Source organism: Pseudorca crassidens, chromosome 9 (genome assembly GCF_039906515.1).
Source record: "Pseudorca crassidens isolate mPseCra1 chromosome 9, mPseCra1.hap1, whole genome shotgun sequence".
Classification (NCBI taxonomy): domain Eukaryota; kingdom Metazoa; phylum Chordata; class Mammalia; order Artiodactyla; family Delphinidae; genus Pseudorca; species Pseudorca crassidens.
Genome location: NC_090304.1, coordinates 17,923,144 through 17,944,155, shown reverse-complemented (window position 1 = coordinate 17,944,155; position 21,012 = coordinate 17,923,144). Strand labels below are relative to the sequence as shown.

The 21,012-nt window shown below is 38.5% G+C and overlaps 1 pseudogene; it reads right to left on the bottom strand.

Moving 5' to 3' along the window:
* Positions 1-3,969: 3,969 nt before the first annotated feature.
* On the bottom strand, positions 3,970-4,586 carry LOC137231108 (small ribosomal subunit protein uS17-like; annotated as a pseudogene).
* Between the last annotated feature and the right edge of the window lie 16,426 nt (positions 4,587-21,012).

Genomic DNA, 21,012 nt, shown 5'->3' with positions numbered 1-21,012 from the left:
CCAGGTCACTTAACCGTTCTTGTGCCTCAGTTATTCTGCTATTGATTCCTTCTAGTGTATTTTTCATTTCAGTTATTGTATTGTTCATGTCTGTTTTTTTGTTTTTTAATTCTTCTAGGTGTTTGTTCTTTAATTCTTCTATCTCTTTGTTAAACATTTCTTGCATCTTCTAGATCTTTGCCTCCATTCTTTTTTTGTGGTCCTGGATCATCTTCACTATCGTTATTCTGAATTCTTTTTCTGGAAGGTTGCCTATCTCCACTTCATTTAGTGGTTTTTCTGGGGTTTTATCTTGTTCCTTCACCTGGTACATAGTCCTCTGCCTTTTCATTTTCTCTATCTTTCTGTGAATATGGTTTTCATTCCACAGGCTGCAGGACTGTAGTTCTTCTTGCTTCTGCTGTCTGCCCTCTGGTGGATGAGGCTATATAAGAGGCTTGTGCAAGTTTTCTGATGGGAGGGACTGGTGGTGGGTAGAGCTGGGTGCTGCTCTGGTGGGCAGAGCTCAGTAAAACTTTAATCTGCTTGTGTGCTGATGGGTGGGGCTGAATTACCTCCCTGTTGGTTGTTTGGTTTGAGGCACCCAGCCCTGGAGCCTACAGGCCCTTTGGTGAGGCTAATGTCGGACTCTGGGAGGGCTCACACCAAGGAGTACTTCCCACAACTTCTGCTGCCAGTGCCCTTGTCCTCACAGTGAGCCACAGCCACTCCCCGCCTCTGCAAGAGACACTCCAACACTAGCAGGTAGGTCTGGTTCAGTCTCCTATGGTGTCACTCTCCTTCCCTCTGTGTCCTGATGCACACACAATCTTGTGTGTGCCCTCTGTTTCCCCCAGACCTGTCAGAGTTGTGCAATCAAATCCCGCTAGCCTGCGAAGTCTGATTCTCTGAGAATTCCAACTCCCTTTGCCAGACCCCAAGGCTGGGAAGCCTGATGTGGGGCTCAGAACCTTCACTCCAGTGGGTGGACTTCTGTGATATAATTGTTCTCCAGTTTGTGACTCACCCACTCAGTGGTTATGGGATTTGATTTTATTGTGATTGTGCCCCGCCTACCACCTCATTGCAGGTTCTCCTTTGTCTTTGGATGTGGGGTATCTTTTTTGGTGAGTTCCAGGTTCTTCCTGTCAATGATTTTCAGCAGTTAATTGTGATTCTGATGCTCTGGCAAGAGTGAGTGAGCACACATCCTTCTACTCCGCCATCTTCAACTAATCTCCCAAACTTACTATTAACAATAATCCCACTAAGCCATATCTAATTTTTTTCTTTTTCCCTTTAAATATATCATATTAGGGATAGAGTATTGTGTTCCACAGTTTCTTGAAATAATTACTGCCTTTAATGTGTTTATGTTGTTAATTTAAAGTGCAATTATGTTTATATGTTGATATCTGAATTCAATTTTAAGGTTTATTGTATTTCCAGATAATTCTAGTCATTATATCTTTTCATTTTATTCACACTCATCCTCAGTGTGTAGCCATTTTCATTTATTACTTCATTATCTAGTACATCAAAATTGGCTGATAATTATTTTTTATATTTATTTCCTTTTCTTTTATACAAAAGTTTGCATATTATGTACACTGTTCTGAACCTTTATTTCCTTTTTCACTTTAAAATATGGACTGTCTCCATATACTTCATAGAGATCTTCTTTGTTCTTTTTGATTGTTTTGTGGTACTGCCTTTTAAGGGTACCATAGGTTATTCAATGAGCAGACCAGCCTTGCTAATGGCATTTTTTTCTTACAATCACTGCTGAAATGAATGTTTTGTGCCTATCTTGTTTCCTACTTATTTGGGTGTATATTCAGGTAGCATCATCAGTAGAAGTCCCCAGGAACCCTGAGATAAAGAATAGCATGCAGAAAGTTTAATAGGGACTATTCTTAGTATTAATATCTGGAGGGAAAAGAAAAAGAAAGCAGGATTGAATGCAGGGAGAAGTCAGGCTGCAATGCAGTATCAATTAAGGCCTCAGACAACCCTACAGGGAGCTCTGAACCTAGGGTAGTCCTTCAGGGTCGTCACAAGTTAAGGTGAGGGGTCCAGCTTTATACCACTGAGACCATCAGTAATCGGAAATAGGATACCCCGCAAAACGGGGTTAGTCAACCTTCCTAACCTGATAACTGAAAGTTGTCAGCCCACAGCCTGATCAGTAGTTGGGTAACTATATCAGTCCTAAAAGAGAGATCCATGCAGCACAACACAGAGTCTATCAAAGCCGATGCCTGAAGACATTTGAATTCACTTACATTATATCACTTCAAGGCTCTGGGTGGGCCTCTTCTGCTGGAAGAAACTCAGAAGTGGGAGATTAGTAGGATGAACTGCAGCCCCTGCTGCTATAACTGGGTCTTGAACCTACAACTGATTATCATTATCTTCATCCAATACTATCCATTCTAGATTCCCTTCACTGTCAGCTAGCATCACTGTGGGTCTTGGTGGTTCACCATGTGGAATGAACAAGACCCTCATCCCTGAGAAGTCTGTATTTCTGCTTTCCATGTCAGTCGAAAGCACTGACCACTAAACTTATCCATGTATCATCAAAATTGTACAAGGGAGAACTAAGAGATATCCAAGTGGATAATTTGGATGTCTAACATATTTCTTCCTGCTCTCATTGTGTGACAGCAGCCCTACCTCCTCTTCATGATCCAGGTCAATTACGCCTACCAAGATTGTGAATTTTATTCCTCCCTGTTGGTCCCTTGGCAGGAGGAGCCCACAATGCGGTCTTAGCTCAAAGTTAAATGGATCTCTTGCTGATTGCCTGGGGGAAGCATTTCTCTTTCTGGAGACCATAACTTTTAATCTAGAAGAGCACAGAATTAAGGGGATTTGAGTGACCACAAATTCCCCAAGTAGAACATTGGAAATAATGAAAAGTGCAGTCTTCTTGCCCATATCTATTATTTCTCAGACCAATATTCTCTATCTATTGGAGGCAGCATCATATGATGGATGTTGATATAAGGTACATGTAATGTCCTAGAGCAGGGGTCCCCAACCCCTGGGCCACAGTACCAGTCACGCAGCAGGAAGTAAGCGGTGGGCAAGCCATCGAAGCTTCATCTGCTGCTCCCCTTCTGTCCCCTTTGCTCGCATTACTGCCTGAACTGTTCTCCTCTCCCTCTCCATCTGTGAAAAAATTATCTTCCACAAAACTGGTCCCTGGTACCAAAAAGGTTGGGGACCGCTGTCTTAGAGGATGACACCCCAACTTCACAGCATATTGTCTCCAAGTTGGTGCCTTAGCTGTGCCTTTAACAACTCAGTATATTGCTGTATTAGGCCAACAGCTTCTGGGTGGTGTGGTATATGAGAGGACAAGTGGATTCTATAGACATATATAAACTTTCACACTGCCTTTGCCATAAAGTGGGTCTCTTGAGCCTCTACGACATTACGTTGTTGATACGTAAAATATTCTATAAGGCCTTAGATAGCAGTTCTGGCAAACAAATGGACTGACTCCAGTCATTCCAAAATTGCAGTCTGACTGACACCCAAACCCATGCTCTTAGATAGATACCACTCTATGTTTATTCCCTCATGATTCAGATAAAAGCAGAGGGCCTAAGATTATACCCAAGCAAAGGAAATAAAGTTGAAACCTTGAGAAATATACAGCAAAACAAAGAGCTCACTTTAATTCTAAACACAAAGATAAAGAGGGGAAGACAGTAGTTTTCATCCCATTCCCATGTACACCTATGAATAAACACAGGTAATATTTACTGAGAGCTTACTCTGTGCTAGTCATTGTTCTAAGTACTTGGCTTCAATTAACTCTTTTAAACTTCTCAACAAACATATGGCTATCCCATTTTAGTGCTGAGAACACTGGGGCACAGACAGATTATCACACTCCTTTCTTTCGCTAGTAAGTGATGAATCCTGCATTCTAAACTGTGTGGTCTGGCTTCAGGGTTTTTACACTTAAATGCTACACTATATCACTTCTAAAAACAGGAAAGAGGGAAAGAAAGACCCAGGGTGCAGTTTTTTTGTTTCTTTGTTTGTTTTTTGACTGGGAAAATAAATTATTTTGTTTGGGGCAGTGGGCAGTGGTCCAGTCTTAGAACTGCTGGAATGCTTCTTGGTGCCATCATCCTCGTTGACCTTGAGCATGTTGAAGTGCACCATCTTGCTCAGGGGCCGGCACTCGCCCACTGTGACACTGTCGCTGATTCCGACATCCCTGAAGCAGGGGGAAAGGTGCACAGACATGTTTTTGTGGTGCTTCTAGAAGCAGTTGTACTTTCGGATGTAGTGGAGGTAGTGTCGGTGGATGACAACGGTCTTCTGCATCTTCATCTTGGTCACCACGCCAGAGCGGACCCGCCCTCAATGGAGACATTACCAGTAAAAGGTCATTTCTTGTCAATGTAGGTGCCCTCCATGGCCTCCTTTGGTGTCTTGAAGCCCAGACCAATGTTCTTGTAGTATAATGGGAGCTTCTCCTTGCCAGTTTCTCCAAGCAGGACCCTCTTCTTATTTTGAAAGATGGTCAGTTGCTTTTGGTAGGCACACTCAGTCTGAATGTCTGCCATCTTCCCAGCTGCCTGAAAAAAAGCCAGGATACCCTTTTTTTTTTTTTACAAACTTCCCTAACCATTCAATATCCTTACTGCCCACCAGGTAGTCATATAAACCTCCAGTACCAGCCTATAAGGGAGAATAAGAAGAAAGGGTGTGTTTCTAGTAAAGTGACAAGGATATCATACTTGGATTTGAGCATTGTGTCAGCCAGTTCTGGCTGGGAGACCACAGAAACTCTTAGCCCTTTGGGCTTCAGTTTCCTCTCAAGTAGGATTAGATGCTTTCTCAGGTTCTTGGCTATTTCATAACCAAGAAATAATTATCATACTGGATTATGTTGAACTACCTGGAATTTGGGAGAATGGGTTCACTTTTCCACATAAATGGAACCTCAGCTGCTTACCTGAGAATGTCTTTACCATCACAGCTTATCTGGAGAAAACATCAAGGTGAATCTTTTAACCTTGAGCTCTAACAGTACTTGTTTGAGTGAAAGGTACAACCTTATCCTAGAAGCTAAAACCTGGTGACAAAGGGGCAATCAGCTTGAATCACAGTGAAGGGACATTCCTCATTTCAAAGCTGAACCTAAATGCTATGCTCTGTGACAAGCAGGTGAACTCTCAGAGGCCCTGAAAAGTTGGTGAATCCATCAGCATGGGGAATTGGCTATCTTGACTGCAAATGACTCATTCTGGCACCCCCTTGACAGCTGCTGATTTGTTTCCTTAAGACAACTCTTTTATTAGAGAAAGATGTGTAGGTATGAGCTGCATGGTTTCACATGAAGAGAGCAAACAGAATGAAATCTAGGTTAAGAGAGCTCCGCCAATACACTGAAGCAAACAAGCCATCTCTGCAAAAATAACCACCTCTCTCTTTCTTCTTTCACAACACGGTAGCGGTAAGATTATCTAAAAGTTAAGCGGTAAGATTATCTAAAGTTAAGTTAGCGGTAAGATTATCTAAAGTTAGCGGTAAGATTATCTGAAGTTAAGTCCCATCCTTTCAACAAGCATTCCACTTCTCAAACTGATGCACCACATATGTCTATTGTCTATTAAAATATCACACACACACACATAGGCAAGGAGAAGTCTAAAAAGAAGGTAGCATATGTATTCATTTAATCAGTTATTCTACTGAAAAAGAGTTGTTAGTACTTCTCTATATATCACGTTATGCACTGGAAACACAGATGTGAAAGAGGACAGATCTCCTTCCAATGAGAGAGGTTATAATCTAGCAGAGGAAATAGAAAATCACATCCACAATTACAATAGCAAGTGAAAAATATACTGATCCTTGCAAACACGGGTTGCTCTTCGACCACCAGAGGGACATCTTAATGCCTTGGGGCAATCAGAGAAAGCTTCTTGGAGGTGATGTCATAAGTTGAGCTTAAATGGTAGAGAGATTTTAGTTGAAGGAACCAAAGTTCATTTTCAGGCAGAGAAAGAAGCTTATGAGAAGGTATAAAGGTCTACAAAGAAGGATTTGCATGAAGTGGGAAGTCAGACTATAAAATTTCAGAGTTTCCCAAGTTTAACATTTTATTGTTCAATTTTTTGAAATGGGCTTTATCAATGTAAAATCAAACCAGTAAATATATAAGCGATAGCTTAAAACAAACAAGCAAACTTGCTCTCAGGTCAAACATACATTTACCATGGTGACTACTTTCCTTTTTGAACATTTAATCCTCCATCTCAGGACAAGAAGATACAAGGCACAACTAAGAAATGTGTGTGAAGGAGACTTTCATGGGAAAACAATAAGAAGAGGGAAACACAGAGTGTACAGTTAACAAATATTTATGTGATAGTTGTACATTATATGCAGCGAGAAAAACACACACTAATGAAATAAAGTAGCCTGATTAAATTAATTACAATACATTCATACTATTTAATAAGATATAGCTTTTTAAAAAAGTGTAATTTGTACATATTCTCATGGGAGAAGATTGATTTGAGTGAATAAAACAGTTTATGAAAATTTATGTATACTAGGATAACATTTTTGTTAAACAAAACAACAATAACACTCTGTTTGTATGTATTTGAGTGGGTTTAGAATATGTGTGTAAAAACATAACAATTGGGGACTTCCCTGGTGGTCCAGTGGTAAAGAATCCACCTTCCAATGCAGGGGGCATAGGTTCAATCCCTAGTCGGGGAACTAAGATCCCATGTGCCACGGGGCAACTAAGCCCACGTACCGCAACTATTGAGCTCACGTGCTCTGGAGCCTGCACTCCACAACTAGAGAAGAGAAAACCCGCATGCCCCAACTAGAGAGAAGCATGAGCACCGCAACAAAGAGACTGCGCACCGTAATGAAAGACCCCGTGTGCCTCAAGGAAGATCCTGTGTGCTGCAACTAAGACCTGACACAGCCAAAAAAATAAGGAAAATAAATAAATTAAATAAATAAATATTAAAAAAAAAATAACGATTGTTAACTGTTATTGTTACTGATGGAGAAATGGGGGGATGGAAAAGATTGTAGGAATGATACTATTTAAAAAATATTATATGAATCCTTTTTTTACAAAATCCTTTTTTGAAATGTTTAAGTATAAAAATTATTTTGTTATATATACTTTATATAACATAACATAGATTCATGTATATTTGTTTTAAGTAAATTTATATGTGAACATATGTTATCTATTCATCTATTTTTTTTTAAGTCTTTTAATTTCCCAGCTGCTTCCAACATATTTCACATGGACGTCCCTTGGCTTTATTTTTCCCTTGGCCCATGTGATGACTTTTATGGCCACCATATCTCATCCATTCTCTGGCCAGTTTTATGTGACATGCTAAGCACAAGGGTCAACACTTTTATAACAACTGACCACAGTCAACCATGTCCCTGAATCCATCAGTATTTGTCCACCTTGTCAGACTGGCCCAGTTAATTCAATGCAGCTATCAGTTCAACACAATCTGCTCACTTTACTTCTTGTCCACAGGAATTTGCAACATTTTCTAATATAGGAAAGAAAAGATTGACTCTGAATCCTTGTTTGACCATAGCCATGTCTCGGATAAGGCACTTTCCTTCTCTACACCATGTTATCCATAGGGGTAAGCAAAAGAGACAACATATGTTGAGTTACTTTGAGAAAATTAAAAATTATGTAATATTACATTAATTATTTTATCATTTAAATGATACAGGGAACTTTTAGAAGGCAAGTTTATTACTAATGACCCTGGGAATCTCCAGCATTCATTTTTTCAACCAGTATTTATTATTAACTGTGTTCCAAGCACTGATTGAGACACTGGGGGAAATAGTATAAAACCATAAAGAAATCTGTACCCCACTGGAGTTTACCTCATAGTGGAAGGAGACACACCACAAGCCAAATAAATAGAGATATTAAAAGAGCAAAACAATGTGCATTTTAGGGTTAACAAAATGTAATTCTACATATTTTAAATATCTCTGAAATCAGGATGAATTTTACAGTCAAGGACATGTCGTAGTTTAATTTTTTTTTCTTTTCTTCTAGCACATATACGATGTTGCTTCTCATAACGTTGATGTCTAAGAGTTGATAATACATAGTGTAGTATGCGGGTAAAAAGCATGAAAGAGTTACCATTCTGGAAAAGATAAATTTAAGTAAGGTAAGAGCTCCCTAGAAATGTTATATTTGAGCAATAACCAGAAGGGGGTGAAAGACCTGGCCATGCATATATATGGAGAAAATCATTGTAGGTAGATGGAGAAGCAAATGCAAAGGCCCTGAGGCATTGTGGCCTGTGTATTTGAGGAGCAACAAGAAGATAAGTATGGCTGGAGCAGAGGGAGGAAGTGGAAAGAGTATTGGCTGAGGTTCAAGAGCTGTAGCCTGGGGCCATATCCTGTGGAAACTTACATATTACAGTAGGAACTTTGGATAGTCTTCCAAGTCAAATGGACTTTGTGGAAGGATGGAGATCAAGGGAGTGGCATGGTTGTAGAAGATATGTTTTGAAGGTAGAATTTTCAGGATTTGCCTATAGAGTGGAGGGAAGAATGAGATAAGGTTGATGGTGAGAGTTGCCCAAGGATGATGCCAAAGGTTTTGGTATGAGCCAGTATACCATCCCTACAGATAGACTTCAGTTCCCAAAGGTATTCATTCCTGAAAGACTACTTCCTGAGCTTAGAGATGATGGTGAAGAGTTGATTTGGTAAAAGGTTTTGTCAGTACTATATGGTGTTTCCTTGCTTGAAGAGAGAGATCCAAGGAGTTGTCAGACTTAAGTAGGAAATAGACATCTTACAGGGTGTTTGAACTTCTAGCAAAAAATCGGCATGGACCTGTCCACAGGTGTCTTGAAATACTGGTCTCAGTCATTCTCACAAACCCTTGGAGAAGAAAGCTCTGCCATGGTTTGCCTGAATCCCTCCTCAGGGTCTTCTGAATGGTAATTATTCATAAAGAATTTAACCAAAACTTGATTAACTCAGTCTTTCCAAACATTTGGATTTTTAAAAAATTATTACACTATTAGGAGACATACCTAATCACAAGACACTAAGACACCAGATACATACTTTTAAAAATTGTGCTAATGTTACCATTTATTAAGAGTCAACTCTTCATCTGGCAGTTTTCTTTAAAGGCATCATCTATAATTCTCACAACCCTTCAAGATAGATGTTATCATACCTATTTTACAGATGGGGAGACACAAAACATGCAAAAGATACACGAGGACAAGCATAGCATAATGTATTCGACTCTTCAGAGCTATGTCCACAAGCTATTTCTACATTGGTGTCTATGATCCTTATGGACCTTGACAGCGGTTCTGACACCATGGTATAGTTTCCCGTGTTATCAGGGGGAAAATCCAATCTTATCTAAGGTCTTTTATCTGCTTGGCATTGCACTAGAGTATTTCATAGCAATTTCAGCCAACTATGTTTACCAAAGCAAGGAATAGGCCCTTGCATTTTAGAAAGAGTGGGAACAATTATACTTTTTAAGAGGGAAGGGTGGGGTTGATTGATCGTCCAATAAATTTATTATCTAAAAATCCTAATACAAGGACAGACATGTTAGTCAAAATTACACAGTATAGGAGAGAACAAGAGCTTTGGAGTGGATAGATCCAGATTCAGACTCTAAATCACATCTCGTATTTACTATACACAAAGGATTCAACTCCCTGACCCCTTGTTTTCATCTGTTAATAACAGAGAAGGCTGTCTACTTTCAGTGAATACCAAGTGTAACATATGTAATAAACACTAACCTCGTCTATAAAAGGTAGCTAATATTATTAAGGCAGTGTGGTATAATGGTAAAAGCTATGTGTCTTTGTCCATTCTGGCTGCTATAACAGAATGCCATAGAATGGGTGGTTTATAAACAGGAAACATTTGTCACAGTTCTGGAGGCTAAGTCCCAGGTCAGGGTGCCAGCAGATTCAGGGTCTGATGAGGACCCTCTTCCTGGTTTATAGACAGCCCTCTTTTCATTGTGTCTTCACATGGCAGAAGGAGCAAGGGAACGCTCTGGGGTCTCTTTTATATGGGCACCAATCCAGAGCCCTCAGGACGTTATCACCTCCCAAAGGTACCACCTCCAAATACTTTCACACGTGGGTGTTGGTTTCAATGTATGAATTTTGAGGGGACACAAATCTTCAGTCCATAGCACTGTTGTAGGCAAAATAATGGCACCCCCAAAGATGACCACATCCTAATCTCTGGAACCTGTGAATATATTATGTTATATCAAAAAAGGGGAACTAAGGTTGAAGATGGAATTAATGTTCTAATGAGCTGGCTTTAAGATAGCAGACTATCTTAAATTATATGTGTGAACCTAATATAATCACAAGGATCCTTAAAAGTGGAAGAGAGAATAAGAAGAGAAAACCAGAGAGATGGCAATATAGGAAGAACTCAGCATGGCATTGCTGTTGCTGGCTGGGAAGGAGGGAGAGGACCAGAAATCAGGGAAAGCAAATGGCTTCCAGAAGCTGGAAAGAGAATGGATTACCTATTAGAGACTTGAGAAGAAGTTTCAGCCTTGATAAACCATAACGCCTTAATCTTAGCCCAGTGAGACTCAGAGTGAGACTCCTTTTGGATTTCTGACATCCAGAAATGTAAGATAATATATTAGTATTGTTCAACCTACTAAGTTATAATTTGTTACAGTAGCAACTGGAAACCAATACAAAAACTAAGAGCCAGGAGGCTTGAGTTCCCGTTCCTGCCCTGCTGCTGACGAGTTCTAATATATCAGCTTTCTTAACCACTCCATGTCTCATTCTCCTCTTCTGTGAAATGCAACTTATAATGCTAGCTACCTCATCATCTTAGGGGACTAGAAGAGTTGATACCAGTTTAATCATTCAGAGTAGTGTTTGGCTCATGGCAATTACTTAGTGTATATTAACTATAAGCACTTTCTTAGGGGCCAGGAATAATGGTCTCAGAGGTATGGTTTCTATTCTTTTAATGTTGTAAATATGCAATATATAATTTGCAATTACATGCAATATATAAATACGCAAACATTTACGTACTTACATATTGCATGTTATTCGCAAAAGATGTAATATGTAAATGTGTAAACATAAAATGCTGGACACGTCTACATTTCTAAACTATTTGTTGTATAACCCTGGAGAACAGTTAGTAGAGTGTAGAACCCACATCCAAGGATGAAAATTGAGGCCGTGCTGGTAGCGAGGGGCAGAGGCAAGGAAAAAGAGTCTTCAGCTGTGATAATGAAAAGAAAGTCACGTATGTAAAGAGCTCACAGCAATAGCAGATCGGCTGCCATTTTTAACCTAACATTTTATCACTTTTTCCTTTAAAGAACAACCCCGTTGCTTTCAATCATGGGTGTAGAGAACGCACATAATTATTTGGCATTTCAAAGAAATAAAATTTAAAAAGAGCCACTAAAGTTATCCATCCATCTTTTCTAAACTCGAAACATCAAAAATAGATGTCCCTGGCATGATAACACACTGAAGTCATTCTGAAAGAAAGTTAGAATTTCCATTCCTCATTTTCCTTTCTCCCCAGTAAGGTTTTCAGCAGATGGGAATATCAATTTAGTTACTTGACATTTAGAAGGATAAATGACTTAAGAGCTTTATGATCCCCTCTCATTGAAGCATATTTGATAACATCTGCCCAACATCTTACACTCACATCAGAGCCAACATGATTTAACAAGAAGAGAATGGCTAGAATCCAGGACCCCACCGTTCTATCCCTGGTCCTGATATAAACATGAGCATTGGGTACATAGACCTGATGATAAATAAAGCTTTTTGTTCTGTGGTCAACTTGTGTATTAACACCTTAGCTAAGATGTAATTATTAAGACTAACAAAGACGTTAGAAATGGGATTTGTGATAATATTTTCAGGGAGAAAATGGGACAGGGTTTCATTCTAAACTCTAGGGGAAAGAAAATCTGTCTTACTTTAGATTGTATTAAAGGTCTTATTCTCACAGAAGAAAAGTTTCTCTACTCTCATTATTCTTTTTTAAAGACAAGTTGCCATCTTTACTAGAAATTCTGATTTTTCTTTGATGTAATAAATTATAGTATTTCATTTATGTTCTTACCTCACTAGTTATCAGTCTTAAGTCAAGAACATAAAAAAAATACAGTCTGATCTTTCTATTTTATAGTGTCCTCTTAAAGAAAAGAAGGGGAATGTCATCCCTAAGGCATTTATAAAGACCTATTGGGCAACCTCCAACAGCTAAGAGCCGTAAAACAATTAGCAACATGCATCTAAATCACTTGAACAAATAGACAGCAAGCACCTCCGGACTTGGTATTCACATCTAAGTGAAATACAAATCTTTCCTGATACCTGGTATTCGGATATTGACTAATGAATAGTTTTCATTCCCTCAAAATTATCCTCTCTTGCTATTATGGGTAAGTCCATTCAGGCTCTGTATCCTGAGAAAACTATGCAAACAGTCAGGACTTAAATAATCGCTAAATGAACAAATGGATTAATTTATTTATTTTCAGGGCTCTTCCATTCTATTGGCTCGGCTTATAAAACTAAGGATTTTTCTGGTACTGTATATTTGATCTCAGTGGAATTTAGTTTGCTAAGTCCCTCTATTACATAAATAATGATAATGAAAGATAGAATTCTGAAACTTGAAGGGATAGTAAAGGTCAACTGATTCAATATCCTCATTTTCCAATTTGTAGAATGATTTTAGCATTTCAGGGGCCCTCAACAGGTCATCTAGTCAAGAGTTTGACAAAACACTTCATGAAAGAAGGAAATACATTTTATGCGTTGGACTTGAATTAAATGCCAATGGTTTAGTTTAGGAAACAATTTAATGTTACATTTCACTTGCTTAAATATATGTATATTTATAAACTATGACTCTGGAGGAACCTACAGCTAGTTAATTGTCTTTACTATCTAAAGTTCTTTATCTAGATGTGTGATACATTTATATAATCTGCTCCAGAGGTTACAATTAAGGTCAGTGGGCTATTAAAGAAATGGAAAATTTTGATTCAAGGGAAGAAAAAATAATTCTAATAATCAAACTACATGATGATAGAATGATATGCCCTTATGATATTGATTTAGCTGTGACCTGGTATATTCAATTTAATAATTAAATTTAAAATGATATATTTACTTGGCGTTTTCTTAGTCAATGTCTGTAGAATACAAACTTGAGAAGCATGGGCATTAAATGTATTCAACTAGTAGATCATCAATAATTAACTAGTAAAACAACGAATTAAAACAATAACTAAAGAACGACTTGGATATTTTATTACGACACTCATCCCTGCTGTGAGATCCAAACACAAAAAAGAAGACAGACCGAGAGCATTAAAGGAGCGGAAAGAAAGTCCAAACTGTGGCAGGAAGGCCGGCCTTGTGATGTGTTTTTAAGTCGACATGGTACAAAGACTTATGAACAAAATATACCTTTTTTGTTCTAATTTAAATCTGTATCCTCTTACCCTGACAAAATGTAATTTTGTTATCTTTAAAAGAGATCCTTTCCACAAAGTTTTTATTTTTAATTAAGCATAGTTGCTGTACAATATTATGTAAGTTATAGGTGTATAATACAGTGATTCACAGTTTTTAAAGATTACACTCCATTTATAGTTATTATAAAATATTGGCTATATTCCCTGTGTTGTACAATATATCTTTGTATCTTATTTTATACCTAATAGTTTGTACATCTTACTCCCCTCCCCCTTTATCCCCTCCCCCTTCCCTCTCCCCTCTGGTAACCACTAGCTTGCTCTCTATAACTGTGAGTCTGCTTCGTTTTTCCAACAAAAAAATTTTAATTGCCATTTGATGTTTACTAGACAGTAAAACCACCCATTCTCTTTTCTTGTAGTAACAGCATACTGTTTGCTTTGGGTACCACTTGTATCCCACCATCGGATTCAGTTTGGAAGTCCCATCATGTATGGCACACTGCCCATCAATAACTAAGATGTGGGAAGGTGGCCCAAGCTTGGAGAATTGTCAGCTCTTTCTCTGGAACTTGTCAGCAGCAACCAAAAAACTGAAAATGTTTGGAGTAGATTCATAGCAATGATAGAAACCAAACACACTGCCCAACAATTTCTGCAACTTGGCTGCCCAGGGCTCCTCTGGTTCTCAAGCTTTCCTTTATAGTAATTTCCATATCAACCAGAAATTAATTTTCTGCTTATATTAGTCATAGGCAGTTTCTGTTGCTTGCAAGCAAGAAATTTTAACTGATGCAGAGTTCAAGTGAGGACTTTAGAATTCCCATATCTAGATTTACATATTTGATCTGTCACTTACCGACTATATGATATTCAGCACATTCCTTGCTCTGCCTAAGCCCCAGTTTCCCTACCTGCAAAATGGAGATAAAAGAATTTGCCAAATAGAGTTGGTATAGGAATTAAATTAAATGGTGTTTGTGCAGTATCAGACATTTAGTAAATACTCAGTAAATGTTTGCAGGCTAATATGAGTATTTTAAAAAGTAAAATGACTCTTCATAGACATATTGTAATTCAGGAATAATAAAAGATAAAATTGCTCTTTCTCCAAGAGTTTCTACTAAGGACCTTTGTAAGAAGCGTTAGTCAGGCATTGATACAACATTTCCTAGATTTTAAGATCCACAGATTTTTAAAAAAACATTTCCTAAACTGGGCATCTGATGGTCCATGTCTTTATTTAATGAGTCAGTGTTCCTCTACCCCTTTTTCTTTTCTCCGCTCCAAGTTCTTATTAACTGGTGATGCAGCTTACAATCAATAGGGTCCTAAACCAGGAAGTATGGTGACTAACACGATGGGTCCTGAATCACCCATGCACAACCGACAGTGCAAAGGACCACATCCCTTGCACATTTTCTCAGCTCTTATTCTCTAACCTATACTTCGTGGAGAAAGCAGACATCGTAATCTTACTAATTACTTGTGCTGACCTCCACTTGTCTTAAATAGAAACCAAATTCTGGTTGGCGTTCCAGGAAGCTCTGTGTTCAGCCTTCTGTGGTTGTGACTGTCGTAGCTGAAGCATGTTTTCTATTGGGATAGCAGAGAGCTGTTAATTAAAGCACATGCTTACTGACCTATGGTCTTTCTTCGTGTTTACTGCTGCTACGATCATGATCTTAAAGGGAAGAAGAGAAAAGGGCTCTCCTGTTCGAGCTGACTTCTGCTCCCTATATGAGCAATGTTAGCAGTCACTGAGAGGGACCGATTTTCCTTTGCGGGTAGAGGTGCATGGGTGAATCTTTTCACTTGCCAAGTCACCTCAGTTTACCAACTTATTAAAAGAACTAAATACTTGCTACTGTGTAGAAGGGATAAGTCTGATTGATTAATTGTTATAAAAGGCCTGGAGATCCAGGGACAGCAAGGAGTAAAATGACGCAGTGCATTGTTTCGTTGGTGTTTTTTTTATTAATGTTGACTGAGGAGTATTGAGCCAGCCAAGCACACAGTGTTGTATTAATTTTCAAAGTGAGCACTTAACTGATGCATCAACATTAAATCTAAACATAATCCTAGCATGAGCTCCCTCTTCTAGCCAGGTTTCTTTGATGTAGGGTTATTTGAAGCATGATGGCCTCGGTCCCATTAATGTCCAGAATTGCTCAAGTCCAGTGTTTAAATAGGGGATGCTAGAGTGCCAGCAACAGGCTTAGCAATCGTAATAGTTTATTTGAGGGATGCCAGAACTATGTGATGATTTTGAAGCATGGAGAAGGGAGAAAATGAATGGATTAATTTTAAAAGTAGTGGTTTTGGAGTCACACAGAGGTGGATTCTAAACCTTGACCGTTGGGTCATTTGTACATTTGTACAAGTAACTGGATATCTTCAAATCTCCATTTCCTTATCTGTAAAACTGAGATAACCTTACGAATAACCTTGGACTACTGCAAATTTTAAAAATGTATGTAAGTTAGGTACCTAACTGCAAGTTGGAATGTAATAAATATTTGTTCTTTTCCTTCCCTGTTTTAAAAACAGACTAAAAGCTCTTGGCTACAGAAAGAAATACTTTCTATAGATTACAAGGGGGGAAATGACATTGAAATAAAGGCTGTTTGGGTTCCATGAGCACAAAAGTCCTTAAAGCATCTAGAAAACTACAAAGCCCATTCAAATCCACTTTCCTTTTCTCTGTCAAATTACAAAATTATAACCAATAGAAGGAGGTTAGATTATTTCTTCAGAGATAATTTCCCAGTACTACTTATGCAGAGGTGATAGATAATTGACTTCTATGAGCTTTATTCCCCAAATGCAGCATGAGTGGCAGTAGTAAGTTACAGGTGGAGGGCACTGCACGAAGCAGGGAACATTCAAAAATGATAATGGAATAAAATATCAGTAACTGATATAAATAAGAAGAGAAAATAGTTCAAAGGGGAGAAAGTATTGTGCTATTTTAGATAGGGAACAGGGAGGACCTCTCTAGGGATCTGCCTTTTGAAGATACCTGGGGCAAGTGAAGAAGAGAGCCTTGGAGATGCTTAGGGGATGGCATTCCTGACAGGGGGAGGAGCAGAGCAGGCTTGTGTAAGATGGGGGTGAGGGGCGGTGTGTCTGGGGCGTGGTGCACAGGGTGGCGAGGTTGGAGCTGAGACCTGAGATGGGGTCACAGTAAATCCACTGGCTTTTGTTCCAAACACAAGGGGCAGTCACTGGAGGTCTGAGCAGAGGAGAGATGTATCTGACAACTCTAGGGGTTAGTCATGGTTGGTGCTTCAGAAGAAGACAGGGAGCAATGTCTTTTTGGCCTCATCTCACTTCACAGCAATGACGGGGAACACTGTCCATACTGACGAGGTCTGCACATAGCAACGAAAAGGATGAGGGAAACCAACACCTTAGGAAGAAGTAGTCACTCCTTTGGAGCACTTACTCTATCCAAAATAGAAATAGCTTAAAGGAGTGATTAAACATATTGTGTCACTCTTCTCACTATTTATGATAACTTGAAGTGAAGTTTCTAGGACTAGCTTTGAATTTTGGAGTATTTTACTAATAATTTTGTGTTTATCCTTGAGGGCAGACACGGAGTCTTAGCTTTGTATTTCCAGCGCTTATTACAAAACATGAAACTTTGAACAAATTCAATAAATGTTCACTAAATTAATGCCTCATAAAACTAATATTTGTCCATATACTACTTCCAGTTGCCAATTCAATTGTCTCCACATTTATTATCATCTTATCTGACCCTGATGGTAATCCTGAGAGGGGGGCTATGACATCTTATGACACCCAGAGATGTGCCACAAGATGAGTTGAGATCACCGATGCTCAGGGAAGTTAAGCAGCAGCTGAAGCCACATAATTAAAAGTGACAAACGTTGGATATAAACACTAAATCACATTATCTCTTGCCAAGATCCTATGCCACATTTGCTGCAAGTGTCCTTCTAATACCCACCTTCTGAGCTAATCCTTTACTCCGTCAGTCTATATCCCAGTTAAAAAATAACTACCATATCTCATATGTATGTAAGGGCTGAAAGTCAATGCATATTAGAAACGTTATCCCGGGATCCGAAAACAGCTGTATGCAATAAGAGACTGGGTGAATTTTCAGACATTAGCAATGCACATTTTTCACCTTTAATGTATTGGAACAAGGATTCTTCAGAATTAACTGAGCATAGGAGGCACTGAATGAAGACTCTAATTTGACAGATTGATAGCCATCCAGGGTATTTATCCATTTATGCCATGGTCTAGAGTTTTGAAAAGGCTTCTTATTTTTAGTGGCAGGTAAGAGATCGAATTACATATCAATCTCTTGACTTTATTCTATTCTGGCAAAACTGCATGCTTCTTTCACTAAGGTTTTTGTCATTTTACCAGACCCCCATGGTTGGTCAGTTTCCATTTACAGCGATCAAGTTAGTTTCTCCCACTGGAAACGTATCCCTGCCTTTTAATAAACCTTACAAAATGCCAGACTAGCTCTTGGTTCATAATTTAAACCCAGGGAAATCAGACTTATTATGGAATGGACATTTAAGCAGGTTTTTAACTACCAGGAATCTCTGGAGACAAAGCCATCACCCCATCTGATCTCCTCTCCTCTCCATCAGTGACTCTTGGGGTCTCATTATCTTATTTGGTATTTCAAAACTGAAACAATTGTACTAACACCAAGGGCACCACTCATTGCTACGAAGTAAAAAAGGCAGCAAAAAATGTACCAGTGTCAGCATGCAATGAGTGTCCAAAAAGGAAACAAATGCACAAATGATTCATCATCATCAACAGGACCTGTCAAGGTGAAGTGAAAAGGGAAAAAAGTTAGAAACTCCTTCCAGTGCGCTAATGATACCACTGTAGGTCACTGAAGGGGAGCACATTGCTCCCAATATCAATTAGATTTTGCTATTTGATTTAATTTTGTTAACTGCTCAGTTCAGAGGTAAATAGGAGGAGAGTTGTTACATATCTGTTTAGCACACACTTAAAGATCATTTACTCTGTGCCCTATTCTGTATTATGAGCTTTATGAATACTTATTTAAATATCAGAAATTTTTGGTCAGTTTCCTTTCTGTACAGTTTCTTCCCCTTCTCTTTCTCCTTTCTCTTCTTTATCATTAGTATATAATATTTCTACGAGTTCCTAATTTCAGCCTTTACTTTAAATAATAGTTGACCTCCTGCCCTTACTCTAAGGGACATCAAGGAAAAAAGAATCCAAAATAAAATATTTATTTTATGATAGATTTCTAAAATTTAATTTTAACTATGTCACTATAAAATCTTATGCACAGAAACCTAATGATTTCTGCAGAGAAGAAATTTTTTCAAAGTTGGGGAAATTGTGCAGTTCTTCCTCTATAAATGCCAAATCCTTGTTAGCATATTTCCTGCACTACCAATGAGGGGGAAAATAGTAACCCAAACAACTAGTATAGCAACAGTTAGAGTCTTTTTTATTAGAAAAACTTCTGTTTACCAGAAGAAGGCGGCAATAAAGGCACCTCTCGCCCAATGAATAAGTGATTTTTCTAGGCATCTGCTGGAGAAAATAATAATAATAATTCATGTTTTTCCTCTTTATTTATTGAAATCACCATTTGTTCTGAGTAGTAAATATAAACAAATTAAAGAGAAAGAGTGAGTTAGAAGAAAGCTAGTCCAACTTTTTCCCCCAAGCTGCAGAAAAAGAGCTTGATACTGAAATACAACTGTAAGTCAATTAATGACAGTGCTGGATTTTGTGAGAGATTTAGCTTCTCAGCTAATGTGTCTCCTGTTGTAGTGAAATTTCAATATGACCAAGTGACTATTTTTCCTCTTATTTCTCTGGCAAGATGAGGGGAGGGGTGTGAAGGGTGAGAGTTGGTATAACTGCACCCGCTGTAGCAGACACCACAGTTTTCTTGTACGTGAATGTATTGAATTGTAGTGACACAGCTGACAAAGAGTTGTCTTTTCATGAGCTTGTGCTCTTTATTGCTCCCATTAGCTCTTGGAGAAGAAAAAAACAACAACAACAGGTGAATTCAACAGGCTATAAATCTTCCCTGAAGTACAGTATGATACTGTCTCCTGGTGGAAGAGGAGGTTCAAGGAATACAGAGCACCTCCCTACCATGGATGGAACATGTGTTGGAGAGAGAGGGAATGGCACAATACCTGCAATACCAGAGCTCCCATCTGGCCTCCCCAGATGAGTCTTTCCCTTTGCAGTCCCAAATCATGCCAACAATTAAGAGAGATGATTACAGCCACCAACAGTCTCACTGAACTAATACCTCCTTATTTTCAAGAGGTTAATTCTATTTCTAAGTAAGCAAACCACATTAGGAAAAATATGCAATGCCTTACTTACACCATTTTTTAAAAGGGAAAAACACCAGCCTCCAAAATACTGGAAAATAAATTTAGCTTAATATTGAAGAACACTAGTAATTCTCAATATGCCCTCTAATAAATTTCCTTTAAAATACCCACAAAGATATTAAAAAAAGGGCAAAAGTTAACAACCAGGATATAAATAAAAAACAACATCTAAAGCAAGGTGTGAGGGAAATATCTAATAATATCATCAGTGAAGATGGATTGAGAAGAATATTTTTAAAGTATGTATATATATTTTTCTGAGCCAGAATAGCCCAGATGGCCAAAAGAAACAAAAAAAAAAAAAGAATTTGATTTACCAACATCCCCCCACCATTCGGCTCCTCTAAGCCTTGGGGGAAGAGGGCTTCCCTAAAAATATTCTTCTTTTTGCTTTCTCTTTTCTTTTCTTTTCCTTCCTTCCTCCCTCTCTCCTTTCCTCCCTCTCTCTCTCCCCTCCTTCTTTCCTTTCTTCCTTCCTTTTTCCCATCCACCCATCTTTCTGTCTACACACACACATATACCTATATGCATATATACAGGCAAACACACATAAACCCATATATGTTTGTTTTTTACTGCATGGAAACTAACTTCTGAACAGCTTTTCTGCCATTCATCCCAGACTACCATCCCCGCAGGCTTTTTTCTTACTATGTCCATCTATTAAGAGACCACATATTTGTAAGCTTTGCTATAGTAACAAATGGCCACAAAATCCCAGTGCTTTATAACAAAAGATTTACTTCTCACACATGTTACATGCCAGCTGCACGTTGATGACCGCTCAGCTACAGCTTTGTATTAAGTTCTTGCCAGAGAGAGAAGCAGCAACAATGTGGAGGATGATATTCTTTCAGAAGAGGAAAAGTCAAGAGTTGAGTAGGAGCCGTTCAGCACTGACCCTCCATCGACATATTATAATATGAGGATTACACATTTTTCTTCTTTTAAGCTCCTGAGATTTAGAGGTCATTTATGCAAAAGTGACTAAATAGAAGTTTGTGCCTAGATATGGGGAACTGTCAGAAAAAATAACACCCAAAACATGCGACATTGGCTTCAGGGTTAGGAACA